Source organism: Camelus bactrianus, chromosome 23 (genome assembly GCF_048773025.1).
Source record: "Camelus bactrianus isolate YW-2024 breed Bactrian camel chromosome 23, ASM4877302v1, whole genome shotgun sequence".
Classification (NCBI taxonomy): Eukaryota; Metazoa; Chordata; class Mammalia; order Artiodactyla; family Camelidae; genus Camelus; species Camelus bactrianus.
The window spans coordinates 38,255,629-38,281,967 of NC_133561.1; the positions used below are offsets into that span (position 1 = coordinate 38,255,629).

Here is a 26,339-nt window from a genome sequence, read left to right on the forward strand (position 1 = left end):
TAGCCTCCAGAACTGTGAGGAGTAGAGTTCCTCTGTTTATGACACCAGCCTGCGGCGTTTTGTTATGGCAGCCTTAGCAAAATGATGTACAGCTTATCAGCATCAGGGCCTGTTTATGTTGGTAAACTCCACATTTTATATGTATAAAGACTACTGGAATTAGGAAATGTGATCCATCAAAATAAAGCATCCTTTAATTTTTCATTAAGTCATACATAAACTGAACAAAGAAATCCAAACATTCAGGTGACCTTGTATCAATGATTGGTTTAGCTCATAGAGAGTTTCACTCTGAATTCTCTCTTCGATGTAAAGCTTTTTGAAGTCTGTCTCTCTGCTCATCTGTCTCTATCTATATGTCCATTTCTGCCTGTTTCATACAGCAGTTCTTTTGCCCTTGGTTCTTTTAATTCTTGGTGAAAATATTCTTTTATTGGAATCCTTCAGTGACTCTAAATAAAGATGTTTGTTCTTTCCTATGTACATTGTCAAGGAAATCTTTGTATCATAGCAAGCAAAAATATGAAGATAAGAAAAGAAAAAATAAGTGTATTTTGCAGGGCATTTTAAAGTAGGTAGTTTACTTATGACCTCATAAGTACCTCTCCCTCCTAATGAATAACTACATGCCTCTGGAGCCAGAAGCCCTGGGTTTGCTTCTTGTCTTCTCACCCATGAGTTGCTTGACTAGAAGCAAGCCATTTCATCCACCTAAACATGACAGTGAGTCCATAACTAGAATCAGTATTCCATATAAGAGATTGAAATATTATACTCACAAGCAGCTTACAAACTGTCAAGTAATATTAAAAACTGGAAAAAAAGAACCTTTCAACTTTCCCAGAATCCCAGTAGTACTACAGACTGTTCCCAGCTAGCATGCATAGCAGTTTTCCAGCAGTTGCTTATTTTATTTATTTCTGAGACCACAGGCTCTTATCAATGACATAAAGAATATCCTAAAAAAAAATAAAAAAAAAAATAATAATAATAACAATAGTACAGCCTTAGTTTACCAAAGCCTTTGTTTGAGAAACTCAGCTCTATCTATCATTTCCCTCAGGGCATCTTTAATGTCTTTATTTCCTAAGCTACAGATTGAGGGATTCAACATGGGAATCACCACCGTGTAGAACACTGACACTGCTTGATCCCTTTCCAGGGCATAGCTAGTACTTGGCTGGGAGTAAATGAAGAGAATGGAACCATAGTACAAGGTGACAGCTGTCAGGTTGAGAGCCACAGATGGAGAAGGCCTTGAGGCAGCCTTGGGTGGGGTGGATCTTCAGGATGGCAGCAATGATGAAGAGACAGCAGGCCAGGATGAGCACAGAGGGAGTGATGACATTGGAGGCAAGTATAAAATAGAGCACCGCCTGGTAACTCTCCTCCACATCACAAGCCAACTTGACAAGTGGAGGCAAATCACAGAAAAAAATCATCAATGAGGTTGTCCCCACAGAAGCTCAGGGTAAATGTTTCACTGGTTATGATGGCTGAGTTCAGAAAGCCACCAAAGTATGAAGCTGCAATGAGACTGGCACATAACCGTGGGGACATCACCTGGGAATAAAGCAAGGGGTTGGAGATGGCCACATAGTGGTCATAAGCCATGGCGGCCAACAGATAACACTCACTGTAGGTGAGACCAGCTGAGAAGAACTGAGCTGCACAGCCAGCAAAGGAGATGCTTTTGTCATCAGAAATGCAGGTTACCAGGATTTTGGGGGCATAGACAGAAGCATAACAGAGATCCAGGAATGAAAGGTTTCCAATGAAGAAATACATGGGCATATGGAGCTGAGAATCAGCACAGATCAGATAAATCAGGGTGATATTCCCTAAGAGACTGAAGATGTAAATGATGAGGAAGATGCCAAAGAGAACTCTCTGTAACCAGGGATCTGTCGTGAACCCTAAAAGCATGAACTCCTTCACTGTGGTGGTTTCTCTCATCCATTGATTTTGGGTCTCTTTGGTTCCTTCCTGTGAAAAGATTAGTTAACATGTCATGATTTAAGATACAGCTATGTCAGTTCCCCATCATCTGCCATTGTAGATCACTGAAGAACTCAACTGCTGCAAACACATTTTTCATTATAGGACATGTTTATACTGAGCTGGGTGTCATTTTTGTCAGATAACTGAGGATTATTCTATGCTGTCTTGAAAGATATAGTCATTATGCACAGAACATTGTATGTGTCAAGCATGTATTTTTAATCTAATTGTCCTCCTTTTGAGAGATGGTGACTTGTTCATCTTCTCTTCTGTTTGCACTTAGGGTGATTGGGGACCATGTGGAAGATATCAAAAAGGGACTTTGTTTCCTCTTCACATCCTTGAATCTTTTGTCTTTACTAGAGAATTACATGGAGAAGCATACTTTTATTATTCTAAACATATTCTGGAATATCCTTGGAAGTACATTTACTATAATTTTCTTGAAGACAACACTTATATTTTATTCAATATTTTCTCCACAAAGTCAAGAAGACAGCTATACATAAAGTCAAAAAAAAATGTGTAACTTGATAATAGATTTTCTTAGATTATAGGAATTTGAGACCATAGCCACCAGTATGACACTCAAATGTATGCTGAAAGGAAGCAAAAATATTAATCCATGGATAATTGTGTTCAAAATGTTGTTGAATTGCCAATAGAATCAGAGGTTTAAAATAAAATAAAATAAAATAAACTGGCCAAACTGAATGATTTAGGGGAATATGGTAGGCTGTATATGATCCATAAAGATATTCAAGTTCTTTTTTTAAATTGAAGTACAATTGATTTACAATGTTATATTAATTTAAGATGTACAACATAGTGATTCAGTATTTTTAAAGTTTATACTCTATTAAAAGTTATGACAAGACATTTGCTATAATTCTCTGCTGTATAATATATCCTTGTTGATAATCTATTTTATATATAGTAGTTTTTGTCTCAATCTCATAACCCTAATTTACCCCTCCTCTTTCCTTTTCCCTGTTGGTAACCATCAGCTTGTTTCCTGTACCTGTGAGTCTATCTCTGTTTTGCATTATATTTACTTGCATTATTTTTTTAAATTCCACATATAAGTGATCTCATACAGTATTTGTATCTCTCTGTCTGACTTAGTTCACTAAGCATAATATTCTCTAGGTCCATCTACATTGCCGCAAATGGCAGAATTTCATTCTTTTTTATGGTTGAGTAGTAGTCCATTGTGTGTGTGTGTGTGTGTGTGTGTGTGCACGTGCACACACGTGCATGCAAGCATGTGTATACATCTTTTATCGATTCATCTGTTGATGGGCACTTAGGGTGTTTCCACATCATGACTAAACAATGCTGCTATGAACACTGGGGTGCACGTATCTTTTCAAGTCCATATTTTCCTAATTCCTGGAATCTAGGGCTGTTACTTAATGGAGAGAGTTATTAAGTTAAAAAATAAGAGTTTTGAGATAAGAATATTATCAGGGTGAGCCCTGAATACAGCTGTAAATGTCCCTGTAAGCAGGAGGGAAGAGGGAGTTCTGACTTCAGACGCCAGAGAAGGAAGCAGTGTGACCACAGACATGGAGACTCGGTGACACAACCACGAGGAATGCCAGCCCCCACAGAAAGCTTGAGAGGGAAGAGGAGGGTTCTCCTGTAGAGCCTCTGGGTAGAGTGGGATCCTGCCAACACCTTGGTTTTAGCCCCTGATACTGAGTTCTAACTTCCAGAACTGTGAGGGAATAAATTTTTGTTGCTTTAAGCCACCAAGTTTATGGCAGTTTGTTAATACAGGATATATGGAATTCAACCTCTAACCGTCTTCCTTCCTTCAAAATTAGAAGCAGGAGACTGGACTGTTGCCTGCAATGGAGGAAGTACCATCTCTGCTTGTCTATGTCACAACCCACAGGGACCGTCCGGCCACCCAGCACAATCAAAAAAGGAGTAAATTACAATTGTCAGGGTTTTGAATATAATATTTCTGCTATTAGATCCAAGGCTTTCAAAATCTCTTATGATTGGGGAGAAAGAAAATATTCTTTTTACGTGATAGACTTAAAAGTAAGCTAGAAAAATAAAGGATTGTTCTCTTGGAACTTATCTGTTTGATGGATGGAATCTATAACTTTTAGCTTTAAAATAAATGTCAATGCTACATTTATTATCAAAGTAGAAATGATTCATAATAAGCAAAAGAAGACTGGAATAAGTAGTGTTTCAAACCTTAGACTTTCAAGGCTGTCAGGGGCTAAGACTTTTTTAATGAAGCACATTCTTAGAGGCAGCTTAAGATCTGGAGTCAATAGACCCAAGTTCTCATCTGAGTCAGATGCTGTCAATTTTAAATAAAATTATAACCTCTAAAACTTTATTTTCTTACCTACCTTGCTTAGTTCAGTGAGACTTTTATGAGATCACCAATGTGATTATGCACTTTGAAAACTGGAAGTTAAAACTACATATTGCATTCTCTATAACTTCATGATTTCTTCATCTCTGTAACCTATCATTCAGCTCTATATACTTTACCTTCCAAGGATTTCCAACTATATCGATGCTACATCTCCCTAGTTTCATGTGGTCTTATGCAGAATCTCCCTCTTCTTTAATGCATGGCTTTTGTGCAAGCTGGGAAAATGCTGAGCTCACTTGCAGAACTGCAATTGGGAATGTAAACTGCAAAAGATATTTTTTACCTAATCTGTCTCATTTTCCTCTACAGGTATTAAAACATGAAATAGACATACATGTGAATGTCTACATGTGTGGCATCTCTATCAATGCTTTTACAAATAAAAAAGGGTTGAAGATGTCTTAATACAAGACACAGGGCATAGATAAATAGCGTAAATTTTAAAAAATGGAAAAAGAAAAACAAGCTCCAAACATAGTGTTAAGGCAAGGATAAAACTTACTGAACACCATCAGGTCCTACCCACTGCTCTGTGCAAGCCACAAATCTGCCTTGAAACTTTCTAGCAGCCCATGTACACAATTAGTAGCATTCAAAAGGCAAGCAAATCGACCAAAAGGTTGCTGTTCTTGATACCAACTTTGAAATCATTTCTTCCAAGGATCCTTGTAAAGAGAATGATCAAAATGTAATGAATAATATAATATATTCAATGGTAGTCTTATATATGTAGACACCAAAAAAAGAGGTTTTTTGAGCTACCTTTACTTGCCATTCATTCACAGATTTAAAGCTGGCTGCATGCCTTGTTAGATTCAAGAGACACTCAGAGATCCTCTCCCCACAGAAGATCTCTCCTCTTCATCTCTGAAACATCTCCCTTCATCAGGAGAACTTTTTAAGAGGTAGATGCTACTAGGACTGGTCATCCAAAAGGACCTGATGTCTTAGTGATCTCTCAATCCTCTCCAGGCTTGAAGGACCTGCTGTCTGTGTCATTCTGTTTGATACTTTAATCAGATACTTCTTGAGTTATATATTAAGCATAATAGTACAGTATGACCCCAAGGACATAGCTATATATAAAATCTATCTATATCTATATTTTATATGCAAATCTTAGGTGTTAAAAAGTGACCTGTATAGACAGAAATACAACTGCAGAGATATATTATATACTGAAATAGATACAGATACTTAAATATATGCAAATAGAGACATAGAGATAAATAGATATAGATTAGTGGAGATACAATTGTACTCCTTCTCTTAAAGAGCCCTATCCCACTCATTTCTTAACACAGAAAAAGAAATATTTCAAAGTCATGAAAATATTGACCCATACCAACATTTCCACACTCTGACCAACCCTTAAGGACGAATAAGTTTGCGGCAAGATAACAGGAGGGGAAACAGTGGGCCACGCAGAGAGCTACACGTAACTACAGAGGGTTTGTGAGACTGAAAACATCTATCAAGTACACATCTAATTGTCTGTTTCACTGAAAAGGAGGATAAGAACGGAACAAAATACATTTGGAGACATTTCAGCTTTCTCCATCAAATATAATCACAGGAGAGAAAACCTTATTGTATTTCATGAAGTAGAATTATGTTATGGTTGGGTTATACTAAAAAATGTTTTGGTTTTGTCCATATGGTGATTTATTGGCCTTTTACACCAGGTTAATTATTAACGTAGTACTTACCTCATGAACATAAACAGTTATTTTATTTGAATTTCAACTCAAGTTCAGATTTTCACACAGTACCTTAGAATAAAAAGTGCCTTCTAAAAGAACCACAAAAATCCTATTTCCAAAGGCAACAATACTGGGAGAAAATATAAACCTGAGCATCCCGCTGGGATATGCTGCTAAAAGCAAAGATCTCCATGAGCTACTCTGGTGCCAAGTGACCAGTTATAATGCTTAGTTACCTTTCTGGAATGAAGTAGAGACAGATCATTCATCATGAATATAATTGGTCCAATTAACCTGTAAAGTCCTTTGGCTTTGAGTTTCATTCATGCATTAGTGATAAAAGAGAATTCGGCAGAAGGGAATAACCCACAGAATATCAGCACACAAGAGATGCTCAGGAATTATTTGCAGCCCATAAGGATAATGATAGTGATAATGATAAAGACCACACCACATCTCTCTCTGCTTCTAGGTCCAAAGACAGTCCTATCCAAGCAGGACCCAGGTGGAGAGCAAAAGGGCTGCCCTGGGAGGGCACGTGCACACACCTGAGGTGCAGTGGGACCGTGCAAAATTTCACTGCAAGGTCTGGGAAGTTTGCCAGGAAGGCAGACTAAGGAAGTTGAATAAAGATGGATAAACCAGGAAATAATAGCAACAGAAGTCCACAGTCAATACAGCTGAGATGCAAGACCGTCCTTTACACACTGTAAAGGAAGGAGTCTAAAGCTTGGGGAGGCAGGAATGGTGATGTAGTTTAAGTGTGTGCAACCTATTCAATCATCAGCTAAAACTGTGATTCTCAAAACTTTTGACCTAAGCCACCATTTACACTCTTAAAAAAATTACTGAGGACCCCAAAGAGATGTTGTTTATGTAGGTATTATCAATCAATATTTACCATTTCAGATATAAAAATAAGAAATGTTTTATTAATTAATTAAAAATAAAGAATATACCCATTTGCATATTAACATAAAATAGATTAATAAATACAGATAACTATATTCCCATACCAAGAAAATAATGGTGAGCAGAGTTTTATATTTCTAATGATATTATATTATAATTATATTATATTTATAAATGTCTGGCTTTAACAAGACAGCTGAATTCATATATATGTTTTCAATTCAGTGTACAGTTGATCCTAGAACAACACAGATGTTAGGGATACCCACCCTCCCTGGAGTCAAAAATCCACATGTAATTTATAGTCAGCCCTCCATATACATGGCACCTTTGTATCTGCAGTTTCGTGTTGTGGATTCAAACAGGGGACTGGATTGTAGCATTTACTATTGAAAACAACCCACATAGAAGTGGACCCACACAGTTCAAACACCTGCTGTTCAAGGGTCAACTGTCTCAATGTACGTTGTTTGGGTTGAAGCATATGAAGAAAATTAAGTCTTAAACACACAGGCAATTAGAAAAGGGGAGGATATTTAAATTGTCTCCAGACAATTGTGATACTCTTTTCTGACACTATAACAAAACCCAAATAGTATTCTTTAAGTTAACTTCAATGTAAAATATACAGCCAGTATCTGTAAAATCACAGGCTCTGATGAAAATACTGAGCGTATGGACTCCATGAAAGTGTAAGACCACCCCACCCCCCGCAGCAAGTTCCCTAATCTGCACTCTGAGAACCTGTCATGAAATAAGCACAGGAAATGTGTGAGAGATGTAATTATAGATTTATGTAAAATGTACAGTGAGAGGAAAGTGAGAGAGTCAGCATCAGATTTATAAGGGAAATAAAATAGTGCAATAGTCTGACAAGGTTTGTATAAAGGAAGAGAGATTAATTTGTGTTGAAACATCATAAACACTGATTGACTAGTAAGCTATTGCTTCTCAGCTTCAAGCCCACTTGCATACTGCGCTTCAGGATGCTTTCACTGGGACACTGCAAACCGCAAGGCAGAGGGAGGCTGGAGGCCTGGAGAGGAGGAACAGACTTGCTCCTTTCTGCTTTCACTTTCCGTTCCATCAGTGTCACCCTAGAGAAGCTTCTTCACCCCAGTATAGCAATGTTGTTCCTGCAGTAGCATTTGACATCAGCTTGCAGTCTTTCCAACACCTTGTTACAGCACCTCAAAGACAAACACTTCAAATATATGGGACTCAAGATCATGTGGCAGGTGAGGAGTGGAGGGCCCCTGAACCTCCCTGAAGAGCTACAATTTCTCTGAGGTAGGTGTTTTAGCTTTTCAGGCTCTTCAAATTTTTTAAGTTTTAATAATCTCAACTTTTCCCCCTTTTTTTGCCCCAGCCCTACATGCTGTAGCTGCTTCCTAAAGTTGCTACTTCTTTCATACTCAAGTTTTCTTCTTGGTCTTTTCAGTGCTTCAGCCATTCGAATAGCAATTCTTTTCATTTAAATTTTCTCTGTCAATATAATTGCTGGGGTTTCTGTCTCCTGGTAAGACCCTCACTGATACAAATTTTTTTTTTAACAAGAAAACCATAAATGCAAAGACTTGGAAGTATGCAAAAAATTAACTCATGAATGAATGAATTATAATACATTGAGTCCTTGTAATACATGAGTCCTTTTCCTCAAAACCCTTAAAGTTTATCGGAGAGAAGACTTGTTTCAAAACCTGCTCTATTTTGTTAAATTTCTTAGCACATTCTATCTTTTATTCCCCTGATTGGCTCCCGCACAAATTAAGTCCAGAAAGCCCTAACTTGAGGCAGGCATGGTCATAACCATTCCTAATCTCATTTATCCTCCCTAGAATCCCATATCTACCACTATCTCCATGTACAGGTAGGAGACTGGTTTAGGAAGCTTAGATCAGTTACCTGAGGCACCCAGATGGCAGGAGCTGGAACTGGGGATTTAAATTAGGCCCTCTGTCTGCAGGCACTCCAAATAAAGGAAAACAAAATCTTCCTTGGAGATTGCTTTCATCATTGCAATAACAGTTTGTAATAAAATATGAAAAATTTTAAAATGGAACTACATTTACTTTCACTCCCCCAACTAAGAGGGATGCTGCTGGCAGGCTGATCCAATACCCCACTTCACACACACCAGACAGACTATTCACATGAAGACAGCAGGTCTTGTCTGATTTTCCCCCAGAGGTTTATCTTGGGTTTACCAGTTTTCAGTTCCTGTAACCCTTGCTGAACCTGCTGCAATGCATTATCTCGAAAACGTCAGCCCCATCTGGCTGCCACCCTTCCGTGTTTAGACTCCTGTGCCATCAGTGGACTTCTGGCCACTGGTTCCTCCTGCTTTCCATCCTGCCTCCACACAGCTGCTCTGATGATTCTCCAATAACTTTTACCATATTTTTACTCTAGTATCTTAAGACCTATCCTACTGGTTCCCCATTTTCTACAAAATTGAAACAGTTCTGTATATGGGTGAGCTTAAGCTGTGGGCCTGTTTTAATTCAAGTTATTTCAGGGGCCATAAGGATAGACACAAGTGTGGGTGCATAAATGTAAATTTACACACAGAACCAAGGAGCTTCCTTGGGCAGCGCTCAGCCTGGGGAAAAAGGAGTCCAGTTGTGCAGACTTCATCCAGGAGCATGGGGGCAGAGGTTATTTGTGGAACACTGTGGACTAAGTTGTTATTCAGCCATCAAAGAGAAGGAAACCTTTCTATTTGTGAAAACATGGACAAACCTGGAGGACACGTTGCTGAGTATTCTGAGGCAGAAAGAAAAATACTGCAGGAACTCACCGATGTGTTAAGTCAAAAAAGTCAAACTCCTAGAAGAGAGTAGGATGGTAGTTGCTGTGGCTGGGCAGTGGGAGAAATGGGGAAATGTTGGTCTAAGGGTACAAACTTTCAGTTTTAAGATTAAGTTCTGGGGGTATAACCTACAATGTGATGACTGTAATAAATAATACTGTATTGTACACTTGAAATCATCTAAGTGCTCTTACAAAAAATTATGGTAAATACATGAAGTGATGTATGTGCTAATTAGCTTAATAATCACAATCATTTCACAATGCATATTGAAGTATCATGTCGTACATCTTAAATATATAAAATGTTTTGTTTGTAAATTTCAAAAGCATTGCCTTTTGATGGAGTATGCAAGGATTCATATCTGAACCTTGGAAAGAAAAGGAAGAAATGATAGTATGTCGGTCAAAGTGCTGTATCTTAGAATCTCTGTAAAATCTACAAATCACTCCTGCACCATGACTTCAAGTCTTTCATCACTACAGGTGGGATAGGAGAGCACTAAATACAATTAGTGACACTGTGCACGAATGATATGTTTACAGATTTTACTTTTCTATATAATTATTTATGTCCACATGTGCACAGTCAAAAAGTACATTCCAACTTCATCCTAGCAAGGAAAGACACTTTCCTTGGAGAACTTTTGCCACCTTGTGGTGTGTAAGAATAACGTCACGTGCAGAGTATTTGTACAAGAGGCACCTTCCACCAGCCAGGCTCTGCCACTCCAAATACTCACAGAATCCAAGTCCTTCCAAGTGTCCATGACCAAGAACCCCAATCTCGTAGCCCTTATCATGCTGAACAATTTACATGTATTTGCAGCTGTCTGTTTCCCTGCCTCTTCCCTAAACCACAACCCCCAAGAAAGCTGGGTCAAAATTTACCTTTGCTCACCAGTGCATTATACCCCTGCCCTATCCTGGCCCCCTGCACAGCACCCAGCATGGGAGCATGTGATAAATTCATGCTGAGTGAGTGAGTTAGTTAATATGCTGAAACATATTCATCTCTGAGTTATTGTTTAAGTTAAAAAAAATAAACAATGCCACAGTGTGTACAGTATCTTCCCATCTGCCAGGGTATGCAAAGATATATCCATACATATTCCTGTAAATGGATACAAATCCTCTGAGAGGAAACACAGAACTGTTTATACTGACCCATGTCAGACAGGGAAGTGGGAGGTCTGGGCTGCAACCATCACTTCTTATCATGTGCTCATTTGCATAACTTATTGGAATATTTACCGTGTGTATATTATTTTTAATGTAAATGCATAAACAATAAATAGTATAGTGACTGCTGAATGTAGACAACAAATTACTCATACTTTTTTATGATGTGAAAGGGAGAAACTAAACCTCCACATTCTTCTTTTATTTTTTTACCTGTATATAGTTAAGGTGTATAACGTGATGTGCAGTATACATATACACAGTGAGATAATTATTACAGTCCAGCTGATGAACATATCCATCTCCTCACATTATTATCATTTTTGGGGTATGGTGAGAACACCTGAGATCCATTCTCTTTGCAAATTTCCAGTATAATATGAAGCAACTATTAACTAGGGTCACCATGCCTTACGTTCAATTTCTAAAACTTATTCTTCCTTACACAACTGAAACCTTGCACGCTCTGACATCCCCCTATTTCCCCCATATCTCTGCCCCCAGTAACCTCTGTCCTACCCTCTACCCATATGGATTTGACCTTTTTAGATTTCACATGTAAGTGAGATCATACAATATTTGTCTAAGTCTGGCTTATTTCACTTAAGATAATATTCTCCAGATTCATCCATGTTATTGCAAAACACAGGATCTCCCTCATTTTTAAAGCAGATTATATAGACATAGATATATAGATATAATCACTATTTCTTTACCCATTTATCCATCAAGGACATTTAGATTATTCAAGGTATTGCTTTTATTTTCTTTGGTTGTGTACTGAGGAGTGGGATTACTGGATCACATGGTAGCTCTATTTTTAGAGGAACCCCCATACTCTTCCATAATGCCTGCAACAATTTACATTTCCATCAAAAGTGCACAGGGTTTGCTTTTATTCACACTTAGACTACACTTATCTTTTGTCGTTTTGGTAATAGTCATCCCAACAGGTTTGAGGTGATATCTCACTGTGGGTTTAATTTGCATTTTCCTGATGACTAGTGATGCTGAGCATATTTTTATACACCTATTGGTCATTTGTATGTCTTCTTTGGGAAAAAATGTCTATTCAAGTCTTCTGTCCATTTTACAGTAAGATTCTTTCTTTTTTGTTGTTGTTGTTTATTTATTTATTTATTTATTTATTTATTTATTTATTTATTTATTTATTTACTATTAAGATGTTTGAGTTCCTTACTATTTTGAATATTAACTCATTATCAGATCTATGATTTGCAAATATTTTCTCCCAACACATATGCTGTCTTTACATTATGTTGATTGTCTTCTTTGCTGTGCAGAAGCATCTTAATTTGCTATAGTCCATTTTAGCTTTTGTTCATTTTAGCTTTTGTTTTCTGGGCTTCGGTGCCATATTCAAAAAACCATTGCCAACACCAGTGTCAAGGATCTTTCCCCTACATTTTCTTCTAGTTTTTACAGTTTCAAGTCTTACATTTAAATCTTTAATTGATTTTGAGTTGATTAGTACATATGCTGTAAGACCAGGGTCCCCCATCTCTCTTTTGCATAAGGACACATGCCTTTTTATTGCAAACTTCTCATTTTTATCTTAAACCTTAGCACTGTAATGTCTATTTGGACATATGTCATCATTTCAGGACCCCCCTCCAAGCTAGTTTAAGGTTTGCTCTGTCACATGTTTGCTCTACTTAGTGTGTGTATGTGTGTGCATAGTATGTATGTGTGTATATATATGTCTGCACATGCCTTGCATTGGCTAAACTACATTTTCTGCATTTTTTTAACTTTTGAGTCAGAAGCATCTGACCAATAAGTATAAATGTTATATATATCATTATGAAAATAATATTGCTGTGAGGTAATAAGCCATATGTGAATGTTGTATTCAGCTTTAGGGTTTGCATTTAATTTTAAAGTGTTCACCTCCTTTCACATTTATTTAAACTATATTCCTATTTACTAAGTGGGGAGGGGGCTTTTTCACATAGCATTTCATTGTTAATAAGTCAATACCTGTTCTGTTTCTGGGACGTTCTTTTTGTGAATTTTTTTTTTAATTTGAAAGACATAAATATTACCTATATTAAAAAAATAAAATATATTTGCATAGCTATATCCATTAAAAATATTATATCAATCAAATATATTACAGAGGAAAGATTCATTTAAAAAATTTGGGTAGAAAAGAGAACAAAGTAGAGGTAATAGAGAATAAGTGTCATTATGTCATTATTATCCTGAGTGCTTGAAACTATTTTCTTCCCTTTATTGGCTTCATCAGAAAGGACCAGGATGCACTGACTTTCTTTTCAAAAATTCTTTTTAAATGCTCTATCATAAAATTCTAAAATTCCACAAAGACATGATTATCTTTTTTTTTTTAATAGAAGTTCCTTTGGGAACAGTCATGAGTTAATCATAAAATCTTTCATATTCCCTTTCAGTGTGATTAGCTATTTGAGTTTTCCTTCCTTCTTTCTTTCCTCTCTTGTTTTATGAGCAGGTACCATGTACCCTACAAGGAATGATTGCTCTAAATATCAGGAGGACCAGGTTCTTAACCAGACTGAGCTTCCAGCTAACCCCATGACTCTGAGCAGATCAATTCTTTACTTCTTAGCAGATCATCTCTAAGGTAGTTTTCACTTCTAACATTTCTGTGACTCCAAAAACAAAAAAAAAAACCAACACCCTATACTTGAGTTTGGAACCTGAGCATTCAGTAGTTAACTCTTCAGAGAAATAATTAGAGCAAAAAGCTGAAGTAAAATATGCCAATGTGAGACTAAGGCTGCAAGACCCAACATTTTTACTGATCTTTCTAACAAGATGCCTTGGGCATTATTAAGACTGATTGGGTGCTCAGAGATGGGCAGTTACTAAACTTGAAAGAAATTATTTGCCTCACTCCTAAACAAGTTTCAGAGGAACTAATTAATGAAGACACTTCAAAGTAAGAAAACTTCTTGGGTGATAATTGCTCTTCAGCATCAAAGTTAGCTCCTGGGGCCTGATACAAGTCAGACAACAAAGCACTGGCCTTGGGGATAGGCAATGCCTTTGTAAATTGATGCAAGGCAGGAAGGCGGCTTTCTAACAGTATCAGCTCATTGATCACTATCCTGGCTTCTTGGATTAGATCTTTTGCCCTACAAAACAAACAAAAGAAAACTTCATTCCAATTTAGAAAAAAGTGGCAAACCCAGAAGATTAAATTAATTGGTAAAAATCAGAAGATGGAGACAAGGCTGTAATTCAAAATCTTCCTACGTTGAAGAACATGTGTCTTGATCTGAAAGGGCTATATATTTTATTTTCTCCATTACATGACATTTCAGAAAAGGCAAAAAAACAGACAGAGAAAAATATCAGTGATTGCCAGGGGTTCAGAGGACAATGGATATGCTGAGCAGGTGAAGCACGAGAGATGTTACCATGGAAAATTAGGTAAAGGATACATGTGATCTCTCTGTATTATTTCTTACTGTTGCATGTGAGTCTACAATTATCTCAAAATAAAAAAGCTTAATTAAAACAGAACAAAACAAAGTAACGTGTGTCTAAATTGGAATACCAGCTCTTGATCTCAAGCAAGTTATTTAAACCTCTTCAGCTTCAGTTTCTTCAACTGTAGCAACAGGTTAAATAATGGTGCCTGCAATGAAGAATTAAAGGAGGCTGTGCGTATAGTGTGCCTGTGTCACAGTAAGAACTCAGTTAACATTCATCGTCATTTTATTGTTTAATCATCACTCTTATTCTCACTCAGGCTGTTGTACTAGTTCCTCCCAGGTCCGCTCCCCTCTACCCACTCTTCATCCCTGACCATCCTACACAAAGCCACCTCTCCGACTGAGTAGCCCTGCATGTTAGAAATGTTGACCTCTTCCTGGAAAAGGAAGAATATCCCAACTCCCCAAACTAATTAGACCATAATCTGACTCCATCCTTTTTGCCTTTCACACGCCACACTTTATGTCACAGTTCCTATAATCCCAGTGACCCCTTACTTGTCATCATTATGCCCTTCCATGTGCCATTCCTTCCACCTGGTATGCTCCTCACCTTTGCCAGATGTCCACATCCTACTGTCACTGCCAATCTCAAGGGTCACCTCCTCCACCATGGTTAGTCACCGCCTAGTCTGATATGAAGTTTCCTTGTTTCCTTCCTTCCCTCCTTACTTCCTTTAAGTCGTCATCACTGTTTCCTTCTTATGACACTTACATTCCATCATGAATTTTAGTTGTACATTAGCTGTGCTTTATTGGGGTGGGAATTTACTAAGGATACAGACTTTTTTTTTGGTTATTTTTATTAATAGTAAAAGCAAATGCCAACAAATCATAAAGTATTTTAGCCTTCATAAATTATCCTTAGTTTGTTCCTCAGAAATGGCTGTAATTCTGTTCTATAAATGAGAAAATGAGGCCTTCCTAGGAGCGAGGTAGCTTCTGGAGATCACAGATAAAATGAGTGACAAAGTTAAGCCTTAAACTACTCTGTGACTTCCTATGCAGTCATCTTCCCAAGCCAGTATTTTCTTAATCTTATGTGTACAAGGTCAAGGGTCCTGTATCAGTGTTGTCAATGGTCTTATGCCCTCAGGCTTCCCACATAAACATATATCTGCCAGGGTATTAGTTGGATCTCAATTTTACAAAATTATGCAAAAATTATAGGCATTTAACTTTCCCAATCCTCTCCTCTCTCCCCACTTTCTGCTCCTTCCCTCTCCCCACAGTGTTTCCCACCAGCGGGTCTACAGGCCCAGAACCTCCTAAGAGCCTTTAGAAGAACCTCATCATGACACTGGGGCCTCAAGTTTAAAACCAGGTAAATCAAAATGTGGAGCAGAGTAGAGAATGTATCTTTTACACGAGGAAATGATAATAAATCAAATATCTGAAGCCTGTACTCTGGCAAGGCAACATTTAAAACAGTGTTATTGACTGATAATGAGTAATAAATAGATTAGCCAGGCTTATTCTCAAATTCCAGCCTAAACCAAAACTAAATAAAAGGAGAGTTACTACCCATGAAAAGGACAGTGGTGAATTAAGTAGACATTCTGAAGAGAATTTCAGGGTCCTTTTTAAGTAGATATTATTAAAACACTCTCATTCTAGAAAGCTTAAACAATAATGACACAGAGAGAAAAAGTTTTAAAGTCATATGTGATCTCATTATACAAATAAAACTGCTACTAATTTAGATGGCTCATTTTTTTTTCTTTTTTTTAATCTTTCTTCCTTGTTTAGTGTTTTGAAAATAGGTATATAACATTTTATTTTTATTTCTTATTTAACCAGGTAACAAATAATACCTTCATGGTTTTGTAGACACTTGGTTGAGACTGGTAATAGCTAAATCATATTTCTTTATAAAGGACATAATGCTCTAGTTCACTGGGCTTAAATGTTCAACAGAGGGAAATAACTATTTTAGTAGTTCATTGTCCCATCTGTCACTCGGAGCATCTGGGCCTGCAACTTTTACTTTCAAGGATGAAAGTCATAAAAAGACATTTTCAAATCATTATGAAGTTCCCTTTTTTTTTTTTTTTACAAAAAATAGAGACTTGGATACTTCTTTAAGGCAGAGTATATTCCCTTAGTCTACATAAATCCTGTCAGTTTTTTTTAATCATCATAAAATATGTACAACATAAAATTTATCATTTTAACCATTCAGGTGTATAATTCGGTGATTCGGTGACATTAAGTAAATTCACACTGCCCCACAATCACCACTACCATCATCTCCAGAATTATTTTTTCACCATCCCAAACCGAAATGCTGCATCTGTCATCAATAACTCCATAATATCCCTTCCCCCACCCCGGTGACCACAGCTCTACTTGCTGTCTGTATGAACTTGACTACTCTTAGAACCTCTTCTAAGTGGAATCGTACAGTATTTGTCCTGGCTTGTTTCACTTAGCTTAATGTCTTAAACTCCATCTGTGGTGTAGCACGTGTCAGAATTGCATTCCTTTTAAGGTTGAATCATATTCCATTGTATGGATATACATTTGATTATCTATTTTTTTGTCAGTGGGTATTTGGATTGTTTCCACATTTTCGACTACAGTGAATAGTATTACTATCAGTATCAGTCACCTTTTTAGACATGCAAAGACAAACCAAGGATTTTCTGCTGAGATAAGGATGATCACATAAATATTAGTCATTTATAAACACTCATTCAAAAAATAGTCTTAAGCAACTACTCTGTAGCATAGGAATGATAGTGAACAAAAAGAGCTTTTCAATAGATGTACCATTTTCATTATAAGGAGAAATCTCAACATTGCATTTGTCAAAAAGAGAAAATGAACAGCTTTAACATCATGTCTTTCAATTTAATGTCAGGTCTTTAAATATTTAAGTGAAGTAAAAATTAAATTTTAAATTATTACTAAAAATTATTCTTCATGCTGTACACCAGAAATTAACACAACATTGGAAATATACTATAATTCAATTTTAAAAAAATTAAGTATTCCTCAGACATTGTGCACAGTCATTTCAACCAAAATCTTAAGGTAAAACTGTTGGAAGCAAACTCAAGTTTTCCATTCAAAATTTTGGAAAAAAAATTATTTATAGCTTTTATATAAATTCAAAACATATTCTCATCATTTTGTATATTATTATTATATATTTTAAAATAATAAAATATCTGAACAAGTCCTCTCCCACTGTCTTCAGGGTGCTGAAGAGTTACCATTTTTCTTTCTTGTACTGTGACATGGACTATGTTGAGCACTGCCATGATTAATTTCATATGTTAATGTGGCTGAAACGCAGTGCCCACATATGTGGTCAAACATTATTTTGGATGTTTCTATGAGGGTGTTTTTGGATAAGATTAACATTTAAGTGAACTTGGAGTAAAATTAATCACACTACATAATGTGGGTAGGACTCATCCAATAAGGTGAAGGCTTGAATAGAATAAAAGACTGATCTTTCCTGAGCAAGAGGGAAACCTGCCACAGATGGCTTCTTTCAGATCTGAACTACAGCATTGGATCTTCCTGGGTCTTTAGCCTGATGGTCAGACTTGAACTGTCTCATGGACTCTTCCCTGCACCTCCAGTCTGCTGTCCACACTGCAGCTCCTCCAGCATCTTGAGTTAATTCCTTAAAGGAAATCTCACTCTACCTTTACACCCACCTCATATTGGTTCTGTTTCTCTAGAGGACCCTGACAAACACAAACATCAGTGATAATAGCAAACAACTAGTGCTCATTACCTACCAAGGCACCATTCTGGTCGTTTTACAAAAATAACTATGTAACTATGGTTATCATCATCCCCACTCTATATATGTGGTTATAGAAGCTCAGAGAGGTTAAGTAACTTGCTCAGGTTCACACAGCTGGTAGGTGCCACAGACAAAATATGAACCCATGTTTGGCTATTATCTAATATTTAATATACTGCCTCTCTAGAGCTAAATGAGAATACCACTTTTCAAACTGCAACTGAAGCCCTATTAATGGAAATGTTCATAAAATCACTTTAGTAGGTCATGACCAACATTGTTTAAAGGAATAGAATAGAATAAAGCAAGAGTCATCAGAGTTTTTCTATAAAGGGCTATTAGTAAATATTTTAGGGCTTGTTGGCATGCTGTCTCTGTGACAACACTCAACTCTGCTCTTGTTGCCCCAAAGCAGCTATGGACAAGCATAAATCAGTGGCTCTGGTTTATATATTTTTGTCCCACAGAGGACATCCAGATACATTTTTGTTTTAATGACCGGGGTGGAGGATGCTACAGGCATCTAAAAACTAGAGGCTAGGTTGTGATTAAACATCTTACAATGCAAAGAATGGTGCCCACAGACAGTTATCCAGCCCAAAATGTCAATAATGGTGCTGCTGAGAAACTCTAACGTAAAGATGGCTGTCTTCTAATAGAACTTTATTTATGGACACCCAGATTTGAACTCCAAATAATTTTCTTAGGTGATTATTCTGCTTTTGATTTCCATTTAAAAATGTAAAAACCATTCTTAGCTTGCACGCTGTACACACACAGGTGGCGGGCTGGATTTGTCCCACCAGCCATAGTCTGCCAGTCCCTGAATGGTTTTCAGCACAGTTTTACATCTTGTCAAAGCAAAGAACATTAAACATGACAAGAGTACATTCCATCAAGATTTCAAAAAAGGCAGATCAGTTCATACACAGTGAATCAGTAAGGCCTTGGCGCCTGGAAAGGGAGTCTTATCATCGAAGGAGTTCCAGCATTGGTGTCCCAGGATGGGAGGCATTTCATGTTTATGCTTAAAAACCAGGAGGTTTTTACTCCTGGCCGGTGCACCCTTTTCTTTTATGGTTAACACAAATGTACAATGTATGTCTAACAGGCCACAAAGCAAGCTGTTCCAATTAGCATAAAGTTTAAGTTAAATCATGTATAAGTCAGAACGACTTCTCCAAACCTCAGTATATGAAAATTTATTCCATCAGAATATAATCTATAAAAATATCATTGTGCTGTACATCCAAAACTAATATAATACTGTAAGTCAACTATACTGAATAAAAAGTAATTTGAAAAATATTCCTTCCTCATGCCTTTCTCTTTTCAATTTCTAAGAAACAAAGAAAAATTTAGAAGACATGAGTAAAGAATATTGGCAAATCTTCTCTTTGTCACTCCTCAAAGTGCAATTAATTCTACCTCAAGTGGAAGGAAATATCTGTATCTCAACCACATCTTCCCTTTCCCTATGAGACAATGGTTTTCAAACTGTGACCTGGAACAGTATTTCCACTGCATGCATGTTACTAAGAGTTCTTCACAAAAGGCTCTACTTCCAAACAAGTTTGGGAAACACTAACTTCATCAAATATAAACAAGTTTATTTAGTGTCAGATTTCTATGAACATTCTGTATGAGTCACCAAGGGGTGGGGTGGTGAAGTGTATAAGATGCAGTCTTCCTCAATTTATTTCATTATGATCTTTCTCTATGTCTATTAATTACTCACAGAGTTGGGGGGCATGCTACCTTGGGAAGATTCACTAGTCCATGTGGTATCTTCTGCTCCCTCTGTCCCAAGCACACAAAAGGCCAAAGAATGAAGAAGACTGACATATGACAGTCATTGATTACTGATTATTGATTATCAATGCGTATCACAGGCATGACATTGCCTGTGATAAAGGCACTGGCTACAGTGGAGACCTGCCTATGAATCTGGGTAGCCCCCACAGCTCACTGGTTTCCTTAGAGGACACAATCCCCATAACGGATCAGCAGTTACCAACTCACTTGGCAGGCTGGGTTTCATTAAAGTCTATTTGGAGTATGTGACAGTGTCACAAGAAGCCGTCTGTGCTCCAAAGTAAGTAAGTCAATAAAACAGGAGCAGTAGACACGCAGATGTGGGTCTCTAGGCTACAATGTCTGAAGGCAGCAGGAGGCAATACAAGATCAATACAAATCCACGCATGCAGTGATTGTTATGATGCAGGCAGTGCGTAAAGTGCTTAATAATGCATTGCCTTCTGCAGTGTTTCAGAGAATCTCATTCCAAATGTGGCTTTATCATGGTATGTTGATCTTTGTTTCAAAAGAGCCTTTTATTGAACATCTTATTCTGAAACACTCCCATTATCCAAAAAGTAAATAAAACAAAATAAAAAATACTTCTCAGAAACAATACTATAGGATAAATATTGTCCTTGGTTTACATGCAGAAAAACCACTTAAAAGCACACAGATAATTCATGAGGGTTCCCATATTCCTATTCTCATCCCCTCCTCCAAGATACAGCAGAGAAGAGGGTTTTCATGCCTCTCTAGGTCTCACTGCTTTCCCTACAAGCTGAGAGCACTATAAATTGTGGGACACAAACAGTACTTAAAACCCAGTGCAGAGAGAGAAAAATATCTTATGATATCTCTTATATTTGGAATCTTAAAAAAAAAAAAAGCCAAACTTGTTTACAAAATAGAAACAAACTCACAGACATAGAAAACAAATTCATGTTACCAGAGGGGAAGGGGTGGCGGGGGATAAATTAAGAGTTTGAGATTTGCAGATACTAACTAATATTTACAAAATAGATAAACAAGAATTTCATACTGCATAGCACCGGGAACCATATTCAATATCTTGTAGTAACTTATGGTGGAAAAGAATTTGAAAACGAATATAAGTATGTTCCTAAATGGCTGAAGTACTGTGCTGTACACCAGAAATTGACCCAACATGGTAAACTGACTGTACTTCAATAAAAATTTAAAAAAAGAAACCCAGTGCAGAATTATAGGATAAATTAACTAAGCTATTATTTCTGACAGTTTCATTATTTATACAAAGCAAACATAAAGATCTTTATTCTGAAAACATTACCACAGAAATACAAAAAATAACTCTGTGATTATGTACATTTTCTCAGTCAATGGAAATCTCACAGTATTGAAAATTTGTAAGGTATTTGTAAAGTACTGGTAATGAAGCATCAGGTAATAATACAGAAACCAACTTTTTTTTTTACATGCAGCAATGTTTAGGGACTGTCACAGGTGGGAAAAAAATGCTTTAGTCAGTGTCAACATGGTAAAATAGCCTCTATTTATTGAGAATTTACTATAACAAGGCACATAACTAGGTTTCTGCCATTTACTATCTGATTTAAATTATAACAGGATGCTCAGATGCTGTCTTGGAGTTTTTAGCAGAGGCCCCTGAATCATGGACAAAATACTCTGTGGCTGAACTTGCTGAATTTTCACACAGAGCATGTGGATGCCCCTCCCTAAGGCTGTGGGAACATCTCACCCTGGAGCCTCCAGGGTTGGCAGATCAGATCATTCACCTCTGATCTCTCTAACCCTAGGGAAGAGGAAGCTGTGGAGAGGAGGCAAAGACAATTCAGGGAGGATTTCTTTGGAGAGAATCGTCAATAGGCTACTCTTTTCCCATTACAAGTCAGGGGACAGAGCCTGCCCTTCCAGACTTTGGAAGGACCAGAAGTGCCTGCAGTCCCCGTGAGTCAGATATGGGCCTCATGGAAGAGGGAACATTCTGGGTCATCTTAAAAAGGGACTCCCTCAAGTCAACCTTCTGGAGGGGTGGGATAATCACAGCCCAGAGTCAAGGTCAGAAGCCAGAGAGCTGCAGGACTGTCCAGACAGAGGAGGACCTGGCTTCACAGAGGACTAAAGGGCTGAATTTGGGGGTCACAGGTAGCTGGGGTGAGGGGCACTCTGGCTCTGAGGAACCCACCAAAGCATCCTCCAAGAGAAAGAGCCAGTAATCGGGCATCTGTCATTAAAGGATGCTGACACCAGATCCCAACTAGTTCCATCAACTTTCCCTGCTCTCTGGCCCCTCTTCCTTCCACCCTGGCCTTTGATCCAGGACTGGCCACACACAGCAGTGAGAGTGGGAAAGGAGGTGCCGCGATGAACCGAGAGTTGGATTTGCCCCCTTTCACCACTCAGGCTCCAGAGCCCAGGATGAAGGAAGGACAATGTTTCAATATGGAAAAGGGTGTGTCATTGGACATTGGACAGTGGACTTGACATTTTGATACCTGGAAAAGGAAATCATTTGTTTCTTCTGAGTGCAAGGAAAATCTCTTGGATCTGTCTGTGATGTCAGGGAGTGGTAGGAAGGGCTGGAATAGCACAGCAGCATTTTGAAGGGGCAATAATGAAAGTGAGTAAGGCTGCCTCCTGCTTCTCTCCTGTGAACATCAGCTCCTTTACAAGACTAGTCACAGAGCTTCGGTAGCTTTGGCAATCCTCTCCCTGGCTTATCGGCTGGGTTAAAAGACAGCCCTAAACAATCAGGACCTACTTGTCAGGCACAGGGAACTAGATTCAACTTCTTTTAAGGACCTGTAATGGAAAAGGATCTGAAATATATGTATATGTGTGTGTGTGTGTGTGTGTGTGTGTATAAGTTTATGTATAACAGAATCACTTCACTGTACACCTGAAACTAACACTGTAAATCAACTTCATTTCAATAAAAAATAAAACTAAAAAAAAAAAAAAAGACAACCCTAAAATCATAAAAGTCAAGTGAGAGATCTACGGTTCTCAATCCAGGATTAGAACGTGGGTGACTTCTCCAAAATTCCAGCTCTTTCCTGCTCAATACTGCCTCCACTCCCCTTCCCATTACCACATTGCAAACTCCTGGAAAGGAAGAAATATTGAGGAATCTGAAACACTGTGCACTTACCCTATAACACCTTGGTTTGACAATGTTGCTGTTTCCACTAAGTGGTTTTTGCCTAAGTTGTTGTTTTTATTTTTATGTATCTGGTAGGTTGGTTACTTTTCCCAACTTTGGAGAAGTTGCCATTTGTAGGAGCTTGTCCCATATGTGTCCCAGCAGAGCACACCACTCTCATCACCAGGGCTCTATGCCCTAGGGGTCCCCCCCACGAGGGCTGTGAGGGTCTGTCTGTTGTGGTGGGATGACTGCAGGGGCAGCCTTGTAGGCTTGGTTGACCCCTAGTCCTGTTAGTTACCAAATCACTGGTTGGTGGAACACGGTCAGGAGGTGGTTGACTGTGGAATCCTTGGGGGCCCAGGGGATAGTGCTGGGTTACTGGTGGTTGGAGTCAGGGTCAATGAGACCCCAGGGCTGTTGCCCACCCACTGGTAGTCCTGCACTCATGGCAGCCTACTGGTGGGCAGAGCTGGGTCTTGGGGTCTGGTTGCAGGGCCCAGGGGTCCCAGAGCTGATGTTGGATCCCTGGTGGGTGGGGTCGGTTCCTTACACAGTTGGATGCAGGGGTCCAAGTGTCTTCAAGCTTGTGTTAGCCTTCTAGTGGGTGGGCCAGCGCCCAGCTGGTCCCTGGGCAGGGTCTGGCCTGCTAGTGTGTGGCCTGGGTCCACAGGCTGTGAAGCTACAGTTTTCTTGCAGCTGATGTCTGCCCAATGGTGGGTGAAGCTGGGCCCTAGGCTAGAGCAGGCTCACTGGTAAATGGGGCCAGCCCAACCAGTCTCAGGGCAGGGTCATTCACTGAATAGATTTTATGAGGAGACAGCAAGATATGTTTACAGTTTATGAAGTAATTCCACATGCCTTCTCTAGTTTAATATTTACAGTGGTCTTATGATAAGGTAGACATTATCAGTACTTCCATTTATCTTGTTATGGGCTTGAGGGATACCCCAAAAGGGTGATGAACATTAGTACATCTTAGACCTGCTATCCTATAACCTCTGAGGACATTTCTATAGCATGACACTGCAATGTCATCTACAAATGCTGATGCATTTCCTCAGGGAAACGCTGTCTTTTTCTGGTCCCTTCATCCCAAAGTGAAAAGGCACAGCCAGACCAAGAGAGGTAAGATAGAAGTGGCACCCTTCCTGGGTCTCTGAGAGGATGGGGAGACCCTGGCAGGGTGACCACTCTCCCCGCTCAGTGGTGGTCCATCACTGCACTCAGACCTGAAGGCTGCCCAGCACTCAACACACACAGGATTCAAAACCATCCAATTGAGCTGCATGGATGCAGTTCCTCGTGATGCTACAAATGTACTGACCTTACTAAGAACAGGCAGATCTAGACTGTGAGCCTACCTCCAACCATGGCATTTCCCTGTACATTCCTGACCGGGGAAGGGCTTCATTGTCAGGGTTCAGAAGGCGCTGTCCTATGTACAACCGAGCCCCAAACCAGAGATGCTTAGGTAATCCTCTAAACGTCTACCAGAACATTGAATCCTGAGAAAATACAGTCTTACCCCGTTCGATCAGAAGCCCTTTCAGGTATGAAATGTATCAGAGATAAACACTAGGGCCTTTATTACTGTAAACAGGGCCCATCTGTCGGAGTTGAACACAGGTCCATCTTCAGTTCCTGACACACACATAGTCCTTTGTCTCAAGGCCTTCCCCCAAGCTGGTGTGTATAGCCAAGAGCTTCATTTCATTTATGAGTTTAAACATAAAGCCCCACATCATTTTTTTGTACAGATGCCTATTGAAGGGAGCTAGATGTGCATGTAAAACCCAGCACAAAAATTTTTAAATTCCCATTTTTGGGAACTGGAGTACTTGTCAAGGAGTCAGCAGAAAAAGAAAATGTGTTAGTGGGATGATTTAAACAATTAGTAACTGATATTAAATAATAACATTGTTTTGAAAATAATTGGACTGTGAGGTGTCTGAGAGAAACAAAATTAAGTGGGTGTGGGTTTGAACGGTAATAGAAGATCACATGCACGGTTTAATGAATCCACATTGAGTGACCAGATGAATGAATAACTGGATGGATGAATGGGTGAAGGGGTGCCACCAGGCTCCCACTTTCAGGTGGCCTGGAATCTTTAGGAATCTACACAATTGGTCTGTTCTCTTTGATTCCGCCCCCAGTGTCCTTTGGAGATAAGAATCTAGGCCCTACAGAACTTCCTCTTTGTGACCATCCTGTGGATAGCACCTTTGACCTCCTTGTTCCTCAAGCTGTAGATAAGTGGGTTCAACATGGGGATGACTGCAGTGTAAAACACCGACACCACTTCATTGAGATCCAGGGAGAAACTTGCACTAGGCCGCACGCAAATGAAGACAAGATTACCGTACAGGATGGAGACGGCCATCAGGTGAGACGAGCAGGTGGAAAAGGCTTTGTGCCTCCCCTCAGCAGAGCGGATCTTCAGGATGGCGATGAGGATGCAGACATAGGAGACCAGGATGGTCAGACCGCTGAAGACTCCCATGGCTCCCACCACCACAAAGACGACTAACTTGTTGAGCCTGGTGTCAGCGCACATGAGGGAAAGCAGGGGGGACATATCACAGAAGAAATGATTGATGACACTGGAGGCCACAAAAAGGGAGGTGAAATGCATTTGTTGTGTGCATCATAGTGTTCACGAACCCAATGGCATAGGGACCAGCCACGAGCTGGATAAAGAGTCTCTGGGACATGGCAACTGAATACAATAATGGGTTGCAGATGGTGACATAGTGGTCGTAGGCCATGGACACCAGGAGAAAACACTCTGCCACCACAAAGAACCCAAAGAACCACTGCTGCAAAGCACAGCCCAGGAAGGAGATGGCTTTCCTCTTCGCAAAGAAGTCAGCGAGCATCTTGGGGCTCATGGCTGAGGAGAAGCACATGTCCACAAAGGACAGGTGGCTGAGGAAAAAGCACACGGGCATGTGAAGGCGGGCATCGATCTGTATCAGAACAACCGTCCCCAAGTTTCCGGTTAGGTCGATGACGTAGAAACTCAGAAAAAGCAGGAAGAGAAGCACCTGCAGTTGGGGTTGTAATTCAAAACTCTGAAAATGAACTCAGTGACCCGCGTGTAGTTTTCACTGGCCAT

General features: G+C 39.0%; 2 pseudogenes; both read right to left on the reverse strand.

The window, feature by feature from the left end:
- Nucleotides 1-1,012: 1,012 nt before the first annotated feature.
- LOC141574822 (olfactory receptor 9G19-like) lies at nucleotides 1,013-15,127 on the reverse strand (annotated as a pseudogene).
- Nucleotides 15,128-25,397: 10,270 nt separating this feature from the next.
- Nucleotides 25,398-26,339, reverse strand: LOC105071477 (olfactory receptor 5G9-like; annotated as a pseudogene).